The following is a 16,987-nucleotide window of genomic DNA, read 5'->3' on the forward strand; positions in this document are numbered from 1 at the left end:
TCTTGTTGAGTTTATACTTGGCGTCCACACATCTCTGGTGTTTTAGTTCCCCTTAAAGGGAGACATTTGAAAATGCTGCTGACCCTGTTTTAGTTTGAAGACTCCAGGATTGCATTTTAGTCTGGATGGGCAGAAGACTTTTTCAAACGATGATGGGTGTCCTTCCCTGATTCTTCGCGGCTCTATCACGTAACCCTTTTCCCGAAGATAACAAACGGCATCAGCCTTGAATACCCGTGGTTGGAAGCATGGAAACTGACAAAAATATTCTGTCAAGTTATATTATGGGATGTGTAAGATACAATCTAGAGCTTGACCAATGGCAGGGACTAAATGTACCTCTTGAAGTGGACAATTAAAATGGTCAATTAACATGCTCTCCTTTACCACTAAAATCAGAGATGAGGGAGATGCAAAAAGTAAAATAACAAGTATACATAAAACATCGTCGAGTCGAGTGAGGAGAAGAGTGCAGATGATGCTCAGTGTTCCTGCAAGAATCCGAATGCACAGCAGGCTTTTTTCACATTTGCTGTTTAGTTCAGCTTGGTGTATTCATCTGTGTGTGGTTCTGTCAGCTTTGTCCCTCAAAGAGCTTTCCCCCCCCCCTCGTTTCTCGTTTCTTTTCCTAGAGTGAGAGAGAGCAAGGGTAGAGAGAGAGAGAGAGAGAGAGAGAGAGAGAGAGAGAGGCTGGAGCCAGCAGTCTGGAACGAGCATGACAGAGTTTGAATTATAGAAGCTGCACAGCAAAGAGGAGAGGGAGCGGAGGAGGCAGAGGGGAGGGTGTTTTAGTGTGTGTGTGTGTGTGTGTGTGTGTGTGTGTGTGTTTCTGTGTGGCAGGGAAAGAATCATTGCAGCAGTGGACGCTGTTATTTCGAAGGCAAGGTTTAAGAAGAGTGTTTCATAGCTAATTTTTCATTTTGATGAGTCTTCTCACTGTGCAGTAATGAGGAGAAAAAAATGTAAGACCTAAATGCATTCAGTAAAATATACAGTGCAACACTAATTGTGAAAAAAAAAACACATTATGAAAATACTGAAGACACTGTGAAACGAAACCAAAATGTAGTCCAAATAACAAAAGAAAACCCGAGCTAAATGCTAACCTTAAATGTTTACAATTGTGATTACTATATATTGTGACGGGAACATGAAAGTCTGAGCCAAAGTTCATGTCAATCCATAGTTGTCAGAACATTTCAATCTGAACCAAAAAAGATGTAAACCTCATGGTGTGCTGATGGAAAAGTCACAGAATCATCAAAGTCAGTAGGATTCATCCTCTGGGGACCATGAATGTCTTCTTAAAAGGACATGGCAAACCATCCAGTAGTTAAATTTAGTCTGGACTAAAGTTGTGGGCCAACTAATTGACATTGCCATCCCATCAGACACACACCTATGTGACTAAAAAGCTTAGGTACATCATGGAAATCAACTTCAACAGACTTTGAACTTGCTTGATCCTTCAAAGTGAACATCATGTCTGCTTTGTAGGGATGGCACAATAACAAAAATGTAGTTTTCGGTACCAATACCACCAAAAATACACGATACTCAAAGGTGCCCTAAGCGATGTTGGGTGACGGCACTTCTTGATGACATTCAAAGTATTTTCAAACAAAACGAGGCTAGCCCGCCCCTCCCTCCTCCTCATCCTGTCCCCTCTCCCTCCCTTCCATGCTTCTGCGCACTAACCCCCCCAAGCCCCACCCCCAAATCCTTCTTGTCGGTTATTGGCTGGAACGAAGACTGTTTGTTATGTTTGGTGGTGCAGGTTGGAGAGGGAGAGATTTTAGTTATCAAACATATTGTCTGACAATGACTAATAAACAGTGGAGGCTACAGGTGCTAAGGCACTACCACACACACACACCATATATAATGCAAGCATTAGTTTAAATTCACTAACATGGTGGCAGGCCAAAAAGATTTATTAAAACCATAAACAGTTCCATAATTATTAAATCCAGTGACATTGGGCTACATTTTGATGACAGGACACAGGCTGAATGGCGATGCATGGTAGCCCATTAGGAGGTAGTTTATAACGTTGCCATGCATGTTCCCACAGCCCTATGTTCCCACATTTCTAAAAATTAGGTCCTATGTTAGGGTTAGGGTCCATCTGTAGTCCATTGGATAATAGGTTGGGTGTAATTGGCTACCAAATTGGGAAAAAGAGGGATAGAATCTGAACATAGGGCCTAATTTTGAAAGAAATCTTAGAAATGTGGGAACATAGGGTTGTGGGAACATAAGGCCTAATTTTCAGTGAAAAAAATAATTCTCAGAAATGTGGGAACATAGAGCTGTGGGAACATAGGGCTGTGGGAACACAGGCACGCTCCCCTTTCAGGTGCTTCGCCAAATTCGAATTTGTGTTTCCTCCCTTTGTTTGAAATGAACAATGGCATCATTTGCACACTGGCTTCAGAGCATTATTTATATTTCTGTTGTCATCAGCTTTGAATGCGAGGTATTTCCATATTCAACTCTTACCAAGTTTCTTCTCATCTTCTTTAGTTTTTCCCATGTGCTTGTAGGCCTTCTTCACCACTTGTGGACCGACTAAAACACTTAGACTTATGCTACCCCCATCAGTTCTGGAAGTATTGCAACCTCCGTTACCAACGATACCTACGCCACTGCAGAAAAACGAGTACCGTCACGTTTTAAGAATGTTGGAATCGACTTGGTACCGAAGTATCCGTTTTCGTGACATCCCTACTGCTTTGTTGTAAAAGTTATGTTGTTGTGTGATAAATTGACAAAATGATGATTCCTAAAGCTGCATTAACTGTAAAGTTGAACGTTAACATATCATCAGCAAACCGTTTACAGACACAGCAAAATTATAGTTCATTTGGAGTTCTAATTATGGCCACCTAACTAATGCAATCCTAATCTTATACTGACCTTTAGCACTGTTTCCCACCAACTCCTGAAGGAAATATCTGGCTCTTCAGCTGTTAAAGGCCCCACTATGTTCACCAGCTACTTGCTTACTGTGGCTACATCCGCACTAATACGTTTTTGTTTTAAAACGCATAACTTTTGTCACACTACTTTTCGAATACCTAAAACGGAGACACATGGAAATTGCTGCTGACCCCGTTTTAGTTTGAAAATTTGGGGATTGCGTTTTTGTCTGGACAGGTGGAAACAGAGACTTTTGAAAATGATGATGCAGACACCTACATACTGTATGCTTCCTGCTGATTGTTTTCCCCTCCAGTGGTGTGACGCATTAGTGTGAACATAGTCTGTGTCTGCCGGCTGTTTGACTGTGGACACTGAACATGTCTTTGACCAATCTATGTAATGAATACACAGAGGTGAAACTGGTATTGATCTTCTCATGTAACTATATATATATTATATTATATTATATATTAGTGCTGTCAGTTAAACGTGTTATTAACGGCGTTAACGCAAACCCATTTTAACGGCGTCAATTTTTTTATCGCGAGATTAACATTCTTTTTGGCATAGCAAACTTTGTAGTTTTTTTCACATGCTGTTGTAACAACTAGTAACGTTAGAAAAACTACAACACCACACCGGATCTAGCTAGACCGGTGTGGTGCCTTTAAACAGTAATGCTGTGATGCTGTATGAAGAGGAATCCGCCGACACTGTTCTTGATTATAAAAAGGTTTATTACAATCAGAGATTCAGTATCAATTTTACAAACTCCTGCAGAGAGCTTGGAGAACGACCAACCCAAATTCTTCCAAAAAGTCATTCTGCCTTTTCTTTGTGTGCACAACGTATATATCTCAATGCATTGTATTAGCATAGGACGTGATATGTGTGAGTATATGATTGGACCAGATAACTGACCAATCAATGCCTGTTATCTGGCACAACTCCAAAAAAGGTATCTTCTGTCTTGGGGGGACCTCTACTTATGTTAACAATTTCCAGATGTTCTCAGTGAATGTAGAGTAAAGTTCATGCATCCTCCTTATACCAACTCTTAAGTCAAAGTGTATAGAATGTTAGAGAATGTCAATATACCACACCGGAAACAGGCACGCTGCACACACTTGTTTGGGCTTGCGAGCCGACCAAAGAGTAGTAGGCTAACGTTACGTTTTGAGTGAATGGCGAGCGCGAGACGCCGAAATGGATGCCAATAAGATTCTGAATGGAAAGTTTACTTTTAAAAAGTTGCCAAATGGTTCCATTGACAAGACCAAGGTGATCTGTGTGTTTTGTCGTTGTGAACTGAGCTATCATCGCAGCACGTCCAGTAAAAAAAAATAATTGGACAAAAAGAAATCTAGGGACATTTAGAATAGATAAAAATGTGCGATTAATTCCGAGTTAACTATGACATTAATAGGATTAATCGCGATTAAATATTTTACTTGTTTGACAGCACTAATATATATATATATATATATATATATATATATATATATATAATAGTGCCACATTAAAATGTCTAAAAACAGATGATACGTTAGAGAGTAATTGTAAATCATACAATGGCAGAGGATTTTCCACCTTTTCTGGGGGTTGCTACTGTAAAATTAAAAAAAAGTTGCGAAAGTTGTAATTCCACTGTTTGTCCGCTATCAAATTGGCTTCAAAGCCCGGCGCACTTCCTAGGGGCCTGGTTACACCCAGTATCACATCCTTGATCATCATAACAGCCACTGCCATAACCATAGCTACAACCATAGCCACAGTTACAGCAGGAGCAACGCCCAAAGCCATGCCATAGTCATAATCACAGCTACAACCACAGCCGATGACCCGAGTACCAGTGGGCTCGAAGATCAACAATAGTCACTGACTTTGACATTTCCAAGTGTACAAAGCACAGCATCGATAACATGACAGCCACAAATACCCAAAATAAAGTGCAAAGTGACCAGACATGTTCGAATACATGATCAACATCTCTTCCATCGTAACACAAATTGTCCCCATCAGCAGCATATACATCATCATTATCATCACTATCATCATCATCATCAACATCATCACCACCATCATCACCGTCCACACAAACCCCATCATATCTACACTAAACTACACACTTTGCCAAGTGAATTGAGGAGTTACTACCTCCTCCCCCGGACCGAGTTTACAAGTGAAATGGCTGTGGGGATGAAGGAGTGCTTGTACCTATTACTCTTAATCACAGGGAATCTGAACCTGGAGCCAGAAGACAAAATCTGAAAATCTGAGTAAAGGGGGTGATCGCTATCGGACAGAATGGCTTCAACCTTCCTCCCTACTTGTCTGTTGAACAAATCAGTTAGCATACTCCGCTGTACCCCCAAGATCTTGTTGCTAACTTTCACTATCCTGGATCTTTGCGTTTTTGGCCTTGATGCTGAGGTTCCGGTACCAACAGATTAAAGAAAAGGTTAAAACGGACTCTATATAACATCTGTAAAATAGGATCATGAGGGTCTTGTCAACATGAAACTGAGATAACTTCTGGAGGCAGAACAAACGTTGCTTGCCCTTTTTACATAGCATCTCAGTGTGATAATTAAAATTCAGCTGGTCATCAATAAAAATCCCCAGGTACTTGTAGTTATCTACCACCTGTCCTTTGATGATTCTAATGCCAGGGGTTGATAGCTTGTGCCTAAAATCAATACTCATGTCCTTAATTTTTGTTACATTCAGTTGAAGGAATGCACTGTCACACCACTGTATGACCTCATCAACAACAGGACCATGGCTGTTTTCACCAGCATGAAAAAGACTGACTATGACAGAGTCGTCTGCGATCTTTAAAATGAATCAGTCATTAGTATAGAGAATATAGAGTTGCTATGCCCTGCTACACCCTGCTACGCTCTGCAGTGCCCTGATACACCCTGCTACATCCTGCGACGCCCTGCAGTGCCCTGCTATGCCCTGCTATGCCCTGCAGTGCCCTGCTACGCCCTGCTACACCCTGCTACGTCCTGCTAAGCCCTGCTATGTCCTGCTACACCCTGCTACGCTCTGCAGTGCCCTGATACACCCTGCTACGTCCTGCTACGCCCTGCAGTGCCCTGCTATGTCATGCTACACCCTGCTATACTCTGCAGTGCCCTGCTACGTCCTGCTATGCCCTGCAGTGTCCTGCTACACCCTGCTACGCTCTGCAGTGCCCTGATACATCCTGCTACGTCCTGCTACACCATGAACTACTACAACTACTATTTCTAGTCATAGTTCCATTATCTTTATTGTGACTATTATTGCCACTGTTCATCACACCCCCAACCGGCACCGTCAGACACCGTTTTTCCTCGCCACTAAATGCTTGCTTTTGGGGGAATTACTGGAATTGTTGGGTCTTTGTAAATTATAGAGTGTGGTCTAGACCTACTCCATCTGTAAAGTGTCTTAAGATAACTCTTGTTATGATTTGATATTATAAATAAAATTTAATTGAATTGAAATAGAGTAGCGGAGAAAGGACGCAGCCCTGAGGGGACCCTGAAGATGAGCTTAATCCTCCTGAAATGCATCCATTCACCCTCCCTCTCTGAGTTTTGTTTGTAAAAAATCATGGATCCAGCCCGCAATATTAAAATCCAAACCAAAGTTCTTAATGAGTTTATTGATTAAATTGTGGGGTTGGATTGTATTTAAAAGCAGACGAAAAATCCATGTATAGCAGCCTGGCGTGCGTTTTGCTGCCTTCCAGATGTTTAAAGACAAGGTTTAGCAGAGTGGTGGTAGCATCTTCTACCCCTCACCCAGTCCTATACGCAAACTGAAATGGGTCAAGCAGGTGCTCAGTTTTGGTGGCAAGTTCTCTATTCAACAGTTTTTCAAAAGATTTCATGACAAGGGAAGTCAGAGCAACAGGCCTAACATCTTCTTTCCTCTTCTGATTATACCGCTTATGAGTTTCTCCTAATGTCAGCAATTGATTTTAATTTTTTTTTAAATTCCAAATCACTTTAATTCTTCTCTTCAGATGTCTAAAGGAAGACACAAGGGTAAAATACAGTTAAGCATTGAGGCTTCAGAGCGTGTGTTGAGAAATCCCCGGCAGTTTTCCGTGATGCGCTTATCAAGGCTTTTTTAGACCAATGATGTCATTGTTGACGTCCGAAGCCTTGCTGCCCGTCTATACCATGTGACTGGTTTAGAAAGTGGTTCGAATCTACACCGGTTTTATTACACTTCTATGATCTACACAAACAAATTCACCACTGCCACTTTCCAGTTTTAGAATACTAATATTGCCCCTCCTGCTATTATTATATTAAGACCGAAAGGATTGATTTACACATGTTTGATAGCCACATTCCTCTTTCAGGCAATTAGTTTATTACAGTTATTTTATACAATCATTATATACCACCAGAAATGTACAACATAGATTATGTTATCGTTAACCTTTCCGCATGTTATTCAAGTGATCTAAGAGAAAACTAGACTTCTGCGTCTCTGCTTGGCTCTGTTGTCAGGCTTTAGATAATCTAGCCGTGAAGGGAGACTTTGGCCAATCAAAGGTCATTGATATCTTGGCCATAGTAAAAATTTTTGCACCTCACCACTGCGCAACCCAGACCACGCCCTACTACGCCCTGCTATGCCCTGCTACGCCCTACTACTCCCATGAACTACTACAACTATTATTTCTAGTCACAGTTCCATTATTTTTATTGTTACTATAATTGCCACTGTTCATCACACCCCCCAACCGGCACCTGCAGATGGCCGCCCACCAAGAGTCAGGGTCTGTCCGAGGTTTCTGCCTATAAGGAAGTTGTTCCTCGCCACTTTTGCACTAAATGCTTGTTTTTGGGGGAACTATTGGAATTGTTGGGTCTTTGTAAATTATAGAAAGTGTCTTATAAATAACTATTGTTATGATTTGATACTATTGAATCTTTTTTCACCTCTTTGTTATCTCCTCGACCTGTTGTCCATTGCCATTTTTTCCAGGTTTAAACTATGTTGGCATGTAGTCCGACCTTTTTCATCGTGGAATTTCGACCATGAAATACTTTCAAAATGGCGGTTAGAGCTGTTTTTTATTTATTCATACATGTCAATGGCATCCTTAAAGATACCCTCACCACTCCTGTATGTTTTTACTGTAGAGTCTCTCTCCTTAGCTTTCTCCATAGAGACGGGCGTGGATTGAGAAGTGAAGTGTAGAGGTAAACTACTGAATCTCCCCTTCAGTCTTTCCACAACTCTCCCTCTGTCTCACGTTATTTATCCACATTCAATCAAACCTGACAGAACAGCAGGACAGAGCATACAGTTGTTCTGTGCTGGATATTTATTGGTTTATAATCAGCGGCAGTAACAGACCGGAACACAGACAGAAACCTGTCAAACCAAACTGCTGTGAATCGAGGTGTGTGTGTGTGTGTGTGTGTGTGTGTGTGTGTGTGTGTGTGTGTGTGTGTGTGTGTGTGTGTGTGTGTGTGTGTACTTGTTTAACTATACTCGTGGGGTCCAAAAACTGGGAGTCCAGTATACTTTGTGGGGCCAAAATGCTGGATCCCACAACTTTAAAGGGCTGTTTGAGGGTTAAGACTTGGTTTTAGGATTAGGGTTAGAATTAGGTTATGGTTAGGGTGAGGGTAAGTTTTAAGGTTAGGCATTTAGTTGTGATGGTTAAGGTTAGGGTAAGGGGCTAGGGAATGCATTATGTCAATGACGGGTCCCCACAAAGATAGTGCCACGCGTGTGTGTGTGTGTGTGTGTGTGTGTGTGTGTTGGAGGCGAGGGAACATTCCAGAAAAGGTAGACAAAAAGAGAAAAAGAGAGGGACAGACATCATTGTAATGACTGCATGCAACTCGATACTCCTGCATACTAAATATTCCCCCCCGAGGGCTTTTTCCATTACCCCAGAACGGTATAGTTTAGCTGATCCAGCCCAGCTTTTCCTCTCTTTCTTTCTTTTTTTTCTTTCACTCCCTCCCTACCTCTTCTTTGCTGTGTATGTTTTTACAGACACATTGTGCAAATGTAACCTTTTGCAAGCCCCAACTCTCCCCGGCCCCTCCCCCCAACCCCCCACCCACCCCCCCAGCCCCTGCTCCCCATCCCCAGGAAGTTGGCTAGCCTCTTTGCTGCCAAGAAATATGAAATACTGGCAGGCTGCCCATTTCATCTGCAAACACACAGCGGAGAAGGGAGCGAGGATGGAAGCAGCAGGAGATGGAGGGAGGCGGCGAGGGAGGGAGGGAGGGAGGAAGGGAGGGAGGTGACACAGAGGAGAAGGAAATGCTGCTGCTGTGCTTGCCATGAGGAAGAAAAAAGGAATCAAGAGCAAAGCAGAGAGAAAGAGAGCTGCAGAGAGATAAGGATGGATTTTGCTTGCATAAAAATGGGCCACATTACTGACTGAAGATAAATCATGTGGAACATTTTCTTTGCAGCAGCAAACACCACACAGTCATTGATGAGAAGAGTAAGCTGGGTTATTTATACATGAGCATGCACAGACACCACACACATGCAACCACATTTTGCTCTACTTCTACCAGGTTTAGATAGACACATACATACTGTAGCACACAGATGTGCCAATACATAATAATACAATACAATAATAATATTTTATCAAGCACCTTTCAAGAAATGCAGTGTTATTAAAGGAATGTTACAGACACATTTTAACTTGTGTCTTAGGGCGTGTTCCAGGCAACTCGTAACTCGTGTTTTCACAACCTTCTACCCGTGAAAGTGCCCTTGAACAGCAGTCAAACCCGTAACTTACTACTCGTGAACTCGTATAGAAATAAATAGGCAACGTAAAGTAATTCCGCACATTGTAATCAAAACAATACACATACGATTGTGTACTACTACAGGTTATGTTTATTAAATGAAGCCCAAAATATGTCGCCGACTAGCAATCACTAGTATATCAGCTAGCGGTAGCTAACATCAACGTTAGGTAGCCGCTAGCTAACGCTAGGTAACGCTAGCTAGAAGGGTTTGTGATTACTTTGCCTGGAACACTACCAAGTCGTAAGTCGTGACTTAAAGTCGTAACTTACGGGCTAAAAATTGTGTCTGGAACGCAGCATTATTCTCATTATTGTCGCAATTCTGACAATGGGTCATGCTAACTTTGCAGCCACATTTACACTCCATTGAAAAATGACCAGAAAAACAACTTCCATAGATACTACAAAAACCTCCTGAAGCTTTAAAAGCAAACATCATTTTACATTAATTTTTTTTTTTTTATTTAAAGTAAACACAGAAATGAGCTTCCTGGATTAGCTGTTGTAGCTAACTGCATAGGGAACTACTTACAGGCTAAACAAACTGAGCAGTATTTCCCTACCTGGTCTGGATCAACAACGGTTCATTTGCAGGATAATCATCAGGCGGCACCATCACCTTCCGCTCTCCGTGTTGTTGTTCTTAAACTCTGTCTGCTACAGTGAAACAACGACCAGAACTTCCCAGTTAAAAATGGCAAGTTTAAAAAAAAAATTGGATTTTGCAATAAGGCAGGCCTGCTTGGTTCTTTCGGGGAATGATTGTAAAGACACATTACAATAAAAATATTTATCTAACTGTTTGTACTATCTATCTGGGATGTTTTGGGACCGATTGGCGGGGATTGTTTATGGACAAAATACACTCGGCGATACACTGAGCAAATTACATTTAACCATGTATCCAGCTAATTAAAATAGCTCATGATACTGTATTGTGTGAACAGTTAACTTAATTTAATGAATATGTGGCGTTTTTCTTTTCTTTTTGTTCCAACAAAACAAGTTCCCTCCTGAGACTATTTTGGAGCTTAGCGCTGCCCAAGACGATTGTCAGTAGTTTATTAGCTTAACGCTCCTGTTGTCCTCAGGTCAAATTTGACCCTTTTTTGAAAATGTTTCCATATCAGAAATTTGGGTTTCTTTCAACCAAATTGTCAAAAGAAATAACGTGGATAGTTCCCTACAACGCTCTTCACAAGTAAAACAAATGATCAGCTACTTTCATTGAATTTGGGTGTTTTATTTCATTTTATAGCATTTAAATTTTTTTTTTTATAAAAGAACGATGAAAAAAGTGACAAAAATGTCAGAAAAAGTTTCAAAAACGTCAAAAAATAAAAGTACAGACAAAAACATCGGAAAAAGTGACATAAAAAATTGGAAAAAAGCTTCAAAAACGTTGTGAAAAAACCATTGGGACCAAAACGTTACATTTTGACCCAGAAAAACTAAAAGTTGCATGGTTGACGGGAAGACAACACAAGGGTTAAAGAAATGCAATCCTACAGGGTTTTTCCTGCATAGAGAAATGTCCTGGGGGAGGTCCCCCAGCTTCATATGTGTCCCCCCCCAAAGGCCCATATGTCCAATGTATGTGTGGGGGAGCCAAACCTTACTCTACAGTGCTGTGGAGTAAGGTCTGGCAATGCGAGACTATTCCCTACCAAACTAGTACTTGAATAAAGGAACTCCGATCCACCAAGATTCTTAGCTTTGTTTCGTTCGTTGACCCCCAACTGTGCTAACAGTTGCTGTGCCAAGTATAAAAAGCAGAACACTGGTCTCTTCCACAGAGAATTTAATGACATTATTTTTAACGGTTGCAAGCTAAGAGACAGATTGGTTCATTCTTACACTAAAACCACCTTACACCGTGTCCTGGCTGCTCAATCAAGCTTTTTCCACTGTGGCCACTGTGCACAATGTTACACTAAAATATTTTACACATCCACGTACTGGTAAAAAGAGCACCATAAAATCTTATCATAAACTGCAACATAACACATATTGTCTACATGCTGAAATGTCCCTGTTGTCTGGTTTATGTTGGAAAAACTAAAAGAGCCTTCAAGATTTTAATATCTGAACACAAAACTACAGTATGCATTAGAAGAAAATTCACCCTACCCTAGTGCTCTGCAGAGAGGCATATTGGTTTCACACTTTAAACGCAGTTGAGCCTTTAGGCTGTAAAGAACAACTGCAATTGTTTTCTATGGATTTGTTACACTTGATGGATGCAGTACTTATACGTATGGGGTGTGGAACTTGCTAATCCCACCCTGGGATCCATTAGCTACGGTGGCCCTGAAGGGCAAAGCACAACGGTTAAACAGAAAATACAACAGAAATTTGCAAAACACAACAGCAAAAGAGAAAACAGCATTTGGTAAGACTCTAGTCTACATCCACGACGTTCCACTTCCAGGATTGGTCCGTTGCTGTCGAAAATTCCGCCAGATTTCACTCTTTTCAGCCGGATGTCTTACCTTCCGTTTTGTTTGTGTTGGAATTTTAAACTCCGGTGGATTTCTGAGGACTATGGTTAACTGCTCCTCAGATCTCTGCAGGGTAAATCCAGACAGCTAGCTAGACTATCTGTCCAATCTGAGTTTTCTGTTACACGACTAAAACAACTTTTGAACGTACACGTTCCACCAAAACAAGTTCCTTCCCGAGGCTATTTTGCAGCGGCACCTTGGCTTTTCCCGGTGCTTAGCGTCGCCCATGCCAATTGTGATTGGTTTAAAGAAATGCCAATAAACCACAGCACGTCTTTCTCCCATCCCAGAATGCTATGTGGACTAGCCGAACCTTCCTCCGCAGCGCTGTGGAAGAAGGTCTGGCAAAGCGAGACTAGTGAGACTCAAACCGAAATAGGTAGGTATTTATTGGACAATGAATCCTTGTCGCTAATTGGATAGATAGGGATAGAACAGTTCAAGTTAAAAATCCAAACGGTTTTATTCCGCTAGTCACGTTTCAGGGCATGTTTGTACTGTATACTTGTTTGGTAAATTTTAGACTCACAGATTAGTGTCAAAAAAATCTTGGGTAGAAAAAAAACTTCAGATAAAGGTTATTGTGGGGAAAAAAGCCTTGCATCACATTGAAACTGCAGTTGGTACCGATGAGGTGCCATGTGCAGCTGTTGGTCAATCCCTGTCCGCTGTATGGGAGCATTACGGCTTAAGTGTTACCTGACAGTCAGTATGTTTACATGCACACCAATATTCTACTATTATTCCAAATTGGACAATATTCCGAATTTGATACAAGTCATGTAAACAACATATTCCGGTTGGATATTTTCCGAATAAGGCCTATTTCCGAATATAGCATTTTCCGATTAAGACATGGGATATTCCGGTATTATTCGGGTTTAGAGGCATTGTTTGGATATGTACACAGCGCTTTCGGAACGGAATATGCATCTCAATCAGGGTTTTCACCGCAGGCTTATGGTAAACTCTGTGCGTTGTTATGGTTTCTGTCCAATAGTTTGCAAGGCTGGAGACCCCATAAAAACATAAATATATTATATATTATATTATATTATATATTATAGATAAACATTATCAAAGACTTGTATATCAACAGGTTTTTGGATATGCACACTCTTTTTCAGAATTAGGGCAAAAACCGGAATATTATGTGCATCTAAACATAGTCATTGACAGAAAAAAGTGGTGGATAAAGTGACGACAGTGTGCAAGCACTGTGCAACATGTTTGGCTTATGCTAGTGGCAATACTTTTAACATGATGGTGAATTTACAAAGACATCACGTCTGTTGACAGAGCAAGTAAAAGAGAGTCGGGTAGGATAGAACAGCTCCTTCTCCCCGCAGCATTTGAACAGCACTATTCAGATTCAGACAGAGCAATCCAATTCATAAATAAAGCATTGGGCGGATTTCAGCATATGATTAAAGTAATGTTACTGTTGTGATTATGTTGACTTTATGTTAATGGCCTTGGTCTAAAATGTGGCCCTTTTATATAAAAAGAATAACAAAGGTTTTCTTTGTTTACACTAATATATATACATATATACGAAAACCTGTGTTTATGTTCTTAGCCAGAATTTTGTTAAGACAAACAGTTAACTTTTTTGCTGAATAAATAAAAAGCATCTCGCCCTCTTTACCAAAAACGTGCCGAACTGAAACCGTGACGCCAAAACCGTGAGATGAACCAAACCATGAATTTTGTGAACCGTTCCACCACGTTTGTCAGTCTGCAACAAACGTAATTATTTGTTCTTTTGAATCCGGCAGAGTGGATGCCTTACACGTGCGGTATACTCGCCGTTCCCGACCTCGACCTGTCGACAGTGTGACGTCATGGGAGTGCCGTAACTATTTATACTCGCGTGTTGGTGGTCGCGACACTAGTTGCAGTCTTCTCCTGAACAGAGGTGTTGCAACTGAGGAAAGGCTACTGACTTTGCTATTTCTACGGACTAGAAGAAGATGAAAAAGGTAAACAATGACGAAGAGAAGCACTTTGAAAACTTCAGAATGTCTGCACACGATTCGATGACCTACTTCATTGGATCAAGCCTTTCATTCTCAATAAAAGAACTCATCTTAACCCAGTAAGTTTACAAGACAGACTTCAGTCACTCTGAGAGTCTTGGCATCCGGTTGCCCTTGAACTCGTTCATGCTTCCTGTTTCCGCTTTGTCGTGCGGCGCTGAAAAAAATAGAGTGATGCACAACCTCTGGTCACGCACTTAAAATCCTGGCGCGCCAGCGAGATCTACGCCATTTTGACGTCACATTGTCGCGCGACAGGTCGGGAACGGCGACTGTAAAGAGGCTTTTATGGTACATTGCTGCCCCTCACAGGTTGGGATGATAAGATAAAATAAATCTTTATTCATCCCGAAGGAAATGGCTATGCAGCCATTGCAATACAAAGTGGGACCAGGCCCAATTCTACGAGGGTGCAAAGCATGCATTGCACCATCAGTTTAATATTTTGCACCCTCAGTTGAAATTTGAATAATAAATGCCAAACAAGGCGGTTAGATGCACGGACTGTATGAGCGTCTTCATGTGCACCTTCTTTTTTGGTAGGGTACAGCAGCACAATGTGCTAAAGGGCTGGGCAAAAGTGAATATAGATCCGCAGGTGGGGTGATTATTCCAATTAAATACTCTCGATCACATTACTGGTCTCCGAAACAGATGTGCCAATCTCTTAAACGTGCTAAAGAAAGCTTGTCTGGATGGTTCAGAGCGTTACGACATGAACACACATCACCAGAAATCCGTACCCAAAGAGAGATGGAGTATGATTTTCCATCAGGTAGTAACTATGATAACGATAGAAATAAAAAAAAAATTAACGAACACCTTGTACATGGTCAAATCTAATTAACATTACATAACAGTGTTTGTATTGCAATGTGTTTCAAGGATAAAACATGCAACAATACTTTTGCTAAAAGAAAGGCTAAAAAGTGGCTGATGATGAACGCTGGTAACGGGACGTCCCCTTCATGAAAAAGCAGAGTATCAAGTTATAACTGAGCAGTCATGGTTGTACTGAAGCAGCCTGGGGTCATTTTAGGCGATTTAAAGAAGGTAAACACAGTGAACGTCCAGGCTTACCGGCACCGGCACTATGGCATTGCACTTCTCACAGGCTGCAAATTTATCACCATATCAGTCCTGCTGCCTTCAGATAGCTGCTGGGATTTTATTAACTGAAGGAGAAGCTTTTCCTACAGTATAAAGCAGCTGTGGAGAGCAGATAGGCCTACTGTAAGAATCACCCACATTCATTCATAGATCAATGCAGACTGATTTACTGACTTCCCTGCTTTAACAGCATTAAAACGTTATTTTCTGTGCAGAATTTGGTGGGAGAGGATTTATTTGAAATATATTGTTTATATTTTAAGCATTAATCCGTTGATGCAGCAAGTATTTAGTTTGAAACAAATGCACACAAACTAGCCTACTGTATCAGTAGCCTGTGTGACGCTCACAAAAATAAAGGCATTTTACGAGTTGTACACTCCAAAATGCAATATAACCTACAATACTCACACAATATGTACCTACCTTTTATGGTTTGTGTCTCACCAAATGCCGTTGTGTTTTCTCTTTTGCTGTTGTGTTTTGTGAATAAGTAAACAGACTGGCATTTTCCCCACTATGGGAATAATAAAGAATAACAATTTGTATTTATTTATTTTTATTATTTTCGTTTTTTGTTTTTTTTTTGTTAAAGATAATTTTTTGGGGCTTTTCCCATTATTTGAAAGTGACAGTGGATAGACAGGAAAGGTGGGAGAGAGATGGGGGATGACACGCAGCAGAGGGCTGCAGGTTGGACTTGAACGCGGACCGCTGCAGAGGACTCAGCCTATATGGGGCGCACACTCTTACTGGGTGAGCTAGAGGTTGCCCCTTATTTTCAATTTTTAGTCTCAGTTTGCTTAAGGTTAGGCACCATAACTATTTGGGTTCGGAAAAGATCATGGTCTGGGTTAAAATAAGCTTTCACAACGTTAAACATACAGTATGTAATTTTCTGCAGCTAGGGTCTCTCAATCAAAACAGACTTTTAGAAGATGTTGTGAAGTTGCATAGGATCATGGGAGTAGTTGTCTTCATGTTTAAACAAACACCATTGCCAACGAAAATGTATCTGAATATATGAATTGGAGTGACCTGGTAGCGAGCTGCGTAATCATGAACTAAGGAGAGTGGACAGCTGTATTGTCAACAAACTTTACAATGATGTTGGAGTCTGACTTTGCCATGCAGTCGTAAGTGTATAATGAGTACAGCAGGGGGCTCAGTACAGAGCCTTGCAGGGCTCCGGTGTTGAGGATGAGGGGGGATGAGACATGGTGGCTCACTCGAAAGTCGAGGAACCAGCTGTACTGGGAGGAGTGCAAACCTAGGTCTCTCAGCTTAGTGCCAGTCTGGGGGGGGGTGTTATTAGGACTATTATAACACAATAAGCGATAGTCCACAAACAGCAGTCTAACATACTTTTACCTCTTGGTGTCTAAGTGGGCACTTTGTGGAGCATGTAGGAGGTGGAGCATGTAGGAGGTGAAGTTAGTAGGTTTAGTACCACTATAGCAAGAAAAACAGACGGAGCAGGTACGACGGCTGCCACTCTTTTCATCGCAAAATGCGATTAATCTTACAAATGGGGATATTGGTGCCCACTTTCAGACAGTGAAAAGGCATTCTTGGTGTTGTGCTTAGCTGTTTACATGAAAAG

At 41.2% G+C, this 16,987-nt stretch overlaps 1 long non-coding RNA gene across 1 annotated transcript; it reads right to left on the minus strand.

Moving 5' to 3' along the window:
- Positions 1-10,641: 10,641 nt before the first annotated feature.
- Positions 10,642-14,563, minus strand: LOC116041424. The gene is made up of 3 exons (XR_004102949.2): positions 14,468-14,563; positions 11,356-11,359; positions 10,642-10,652 (listed from the first exon to the last, which is right to left on the minus strand). It is a non-coding gene; the product is annotated as an uncharacterized LOC116041424 (long non-coding RNA).
- Positions 14,564-16,987: the final 2,424 nt, after the last annotated feature.

The sequence above is a fragment of the Sander lucioperca genome, chromosome 14 (genome assembly GCF_008315115.2).
Source record: "Sander lucioperca isolate FBNREF2018 chromosome 14, SLUC_FBN_1.2, whole genome shotgun sequence".
NCBI lineage: Eukaryota > Metazoa > Chordata > Actinopteri > Perciformes > Percidae > Sander > Sander lucioperca.